The sequence below is a fragment of the Tupaia chinensis genome, unplaced genomic scaffold, assembly GCF_000334495.1.
Source record: "Tupaia chinensis unplaced genomic scaffold, TupChi_1.0 Scaffold145304_1, whole genome shotgun sequence".
NCBI lineage: Eukaryota > Metazoa > Chordata > Mammalia > Scandentia > Tupaiidae > Tupaia > Tupaia belangeri.
The window spans coordinates 652567-656614 of record NW_006205165.1 but is presented as its reverse complement, the minus strand read 5'-3'; the positions used below and the strand labels follow the sequence as shown (position 1 = coordinate 656614).

The 4048-nt window shown below is 39.2% G+C and overlaps 1 pseudogene; it reads left to right on the top strand.

Annotated features, from left to right (window-relative positions):
* Positions 1–1131, top strand: part of LOC102494074 (ribosome maturation protein SBDS pseudogene) — a 6506-nt pseudogene extending 5375 nt beyond the window's left edge.
* Positions 1132–4048: the final 2917 nt, after the last annotated feature.

Below are 4048 nucleotides of genomic sequence, written 5' to 3'. Positions count from 1 at the left end.
CATGGAGACACAGCTAGTGAGAGCGGCTCCACCACTAAGAATAGGTTTGTTGTTTAAGAAGACGCTTCTGAGTATTCTTATAGGAGACTGCATCAAGCAATCGAGATTTGGGACTTAACCAAAGTCTCTTCGAAAGCAGAGTGGACTGAGAGTGGGAAGGAGTGGTCTGGAAAGCTTCGCAAGAAAATACTGGCCTGGGAAAGTAGCCGCGGGTGAGGGCAGTGTGCTATTGTGTTATAGAAGAGAATAAACTAATGCAATCTGTGGGCCTAGTTAGAATACCGATTGGCAGAAACCAACTTTACAAAGCTTTTCAAGGGACCACCTGATGGCTGGACTCTCATGTAGCTGACTGCGGTTGGAGTCCTGGGCCCTGTGGCTTAAAACTCACGTGCCCCAATGGGGCCAGCAGATTCGCCTAACCAATGTGGCTGTTGTACGGATGAAGCAGGTGGCAAGCGCTTCGAAATTGCCTGCTACAAAAACAAGGTCGTCTGCTGGCGGAGTGGCGTGGAGAAAGACCTTGATGAAGTCCTGCAGACCACTCCGTGTTTGTAAATGTTTCCGAAGGTCAGGTTGCAAAGAAGGAAGATCTGGTCGGTGCATTTGGAACAGACCATCAAACTGTGAACAGATTTTTGACTAAAGGAGAGGTTCAAGTATCAGATAAAGAAAGACACACACAGCTGGAGCAGATGTTTAGGGACATTGCAACTATTGTAGCAGAGAAGTGTGTGAACCCGGAAACAAAGAGACCATACACTGTTATCCTTACTGAAAGAGCCATGAAGGACATTCACTATTCAGTCAAAACCAACAAGAGTACAAAACAGCAGGCTTTGGAAGTGATAAAACAGTTAAAGGAGAAAATGAAGATAGAACGTGCTCACATGAGACTTCGGTTCATTCTTCCAGTGAATGAAGGAAAGAAGCCGAAAGAAAAAACTCAAGCCACCGATCAAGGTTACAGAGAGTGAAGACTACAGCCAACAGTTAGAAATTGTGTGCCTCATTGACCCAGGCTGCTTCAGAGAAACTGATGAGCTAATTAAAAAGGAAACAAAAGGCAAAGGTTCTTTGAAAGTACTCGACTTGAAAGATGTGGAAGAAGGAGCCGAGAAATCTGAATGACATTCTTCAGTCTCTTCAGCTACAAAACACGAATGCATTTTCGTTTCCAACTGTGCTGTTTTATTTCTGTAATCTGCCGAATACCTGTTCACACTAACAGGGACGGACAGTTTCTAGCTTCGTGTTAACGGTGTATATGGAAAGACTTTCATATGTGAGTATGTGGGAGTGATTTAGTTATAAATCAAGATTTTAGGCAAAAATAAAAGCTGCTGTGATGCTTTTAGAGCTTTCCGACACAAAGTTAAATTTTGTACATTATAGGAAGATTATTTGGAGGAGATTGTCTTTATGACAAAAAGAATAACTGCTGGAAAAGAACACAGAATGTCTTATTTCTACATGATAAAATTTGTGTATGGGGTATTGTTTCCCAATGTAAAAGCTTGGTTTGTGACCCTCATTATCTGAAAATGAATATATAATATCCATGCAGAATTTAAATAATTTTCATTGAGCATGCTCCCATAACTAAAATCATTCTTGGTTTTAAAAAAAAAAAGCCATTTATTTCTAATTTTTAAAATTTATAATATAATAGCTAAAATTATATGTGATCAATAATTCCACTCTTACTTTTATTAAAAAAAAAAAGCAGAGTGGACTGCATTTCAATTTGATTTCCATCTAAATGTTGCTAAGATGTAAGACAAGTCTCATTCGCCTTTGTCTTGTACTTCTGTGTTCATTTTTTTTTTTAATTTTGGCTAATGTCCATTTTCCCAATCAAAGCAATACAGTACACTTCATCCTCAAAATTCATAAATGTGTTCCCGGCCCACTCTGTAATAGCTTAGTAGAATTACCATTATAAACACATTTTATCCATCCACAATATTCAAAAAAGAACTTGTATTTCTATACCTGACCAGAAAAAAATTTATGTTCCATTGTATTTAGGAGCATATTTTGCTGGTTTGGAAGAGTATGATGCATACAGTTTTCTAGCAATTTCTTTGTTTTCTTTTTACACCATCATCTTTGCTGTACTCTTGCTGATGGCTGCTGGGTTTTAATGTATTTGTTTCCCTACTTGATAACATTAGTGATTCTGATTTCAGGTTTTCATTTGTTCTGCTTTTGTTTTTTGCCTCTTGTACCATTGGTGAAGGATCCAGGAATATGACACAAAGGTGGAATAAACATTAATTTTGTGCATTCTTTAGTAACTTTTTTTTGTTTTTTTGTAGCTATAAAACTTTGCTACAAATTTATACATTTCATTCAAATCAGTGATGTATGTTTGTGATTGCCTAAACATAATTGTGGATTATAAACAATGTAACATCATAATTACATTCCTAACTAGAAAAAAAAATGTAACCTATGGTGATCTTGAGAAACAGCAGGTGAGACTCAGACCAGAGACAGGGCTCCGGCTCTTAAAACTGGGTTCCAGGTCCCCAGTTTCCTGCTACCCTTCACACACCCTTGCCTATACTTTGCTTCTTGCTAGTTTTTTTCTAAGTCTCAGCTCAGTAGATGATATTTGAAATAACTTGAATTTTAGCTAAGAAACCAAAGTAAAAGTGAAAAATGAGAAACTTGAAACTGACTCACAAATACAGTAGTTTCTTAGGTGTGAATTGGTGAGCCATCTCACACAGCATGTTTGGCTACAGATTCCTCACATCACCAGGAGACTAATTTTTTTTTCACTTTTTTGAGAGTGAGAAAATCGCTTTTTTAATTTTAATATTTATAAAGAGATTTTTGCTATAGTGCACGTGCACTCTCCAGAGAGATAGACAGAGAGACAAAGTGGGAAATCACCTTCCAGGCGGGGATGGCCACATCGCAATCCCCTCTCCTCCATTCTTCTCTCTGGGGGACATGCTCCTGGTGTGAGTTTTAAGCCACCAGGTCTGGGATTCGAACTGTGATCAGCTATGTGGGAGTTCAGCAACATATCCCTTCTCCTCCGTTCTCCTCTCGGGATCTTGGGCACGCACGCACACGCGCCCGGCATGAGTTCTAAGCCACTGGGTCTGGGACGCGAACCACGGTCGACTACGTGGGAGTCCAGTGACATAGCCATTACGCTAACTGCTGGTCCCCCAGCCAATAATTCTTTACATATGCTGGATCTAGCTCTTTGTCAAATAGATGGTTTGCAAATATTTTCTTCTAGTTTATAGCTTGTCTTTCAACCTTTTCTTATGAGCTTTCATAGAACAAATTTTTAATTTGGAAAGTGTGCCCAAAATTCAGAGAGGAGAATGTAGGAGAAGGAATTGTGGCATGGCTATCTTCCCTGGGAGTGATTTCTCACCTTTCTTCTCTGTCTCTCTGGTGAGTGCATGCACCCTATGGCAAAAAATAAATAAGAATGAACACTCCAGGAATGTGTGCATATGTGCTCAAAATCCCGAAAGGAGGATGGAGGAAAAGAGATTGCAGCATGGCCATCCCCTACCCAGGGGGTGAGCTCTCTTTCTGTCTCTCTCTAGCTCTCTAGCAAGTGAATGCACCCTATAGCAAAAATTTCTCTTAAAAAAATTTTTTTTTAAAGAAAAAGTGGGACCAGCAGGTAGTGTGATGGTTAAGGCACTGAACACTCCTAAATGACTATGGTTCGAGTCCTGGACCTGGTGGCTTGCTTTCCCACTTTCCCTCTTCTCTTTCTCTCTCTCCCCCCTCACTCTCTGGTTAAATTAAAATAAATGAATGAATAAATAAAATTGAATAAATATTTTTTAAAGAATTCTCTTATTTAACTTTGTTTTAATTTTGCTAGAGAGGTACAGAGTGAAGAGAAGAAAGAGAGAGAGAGAGAGTGAGAGAGGAAGTGAGAAAGCGAGTTCGAATTTTTGATTTTTGTTTGTAATGGACCCATTCTAATTGTACCTAATTATGGAATACCGTGCGATGTTCCCATAAAGGTACACATTTTTGTGAGAATCATATAAGGGTATTT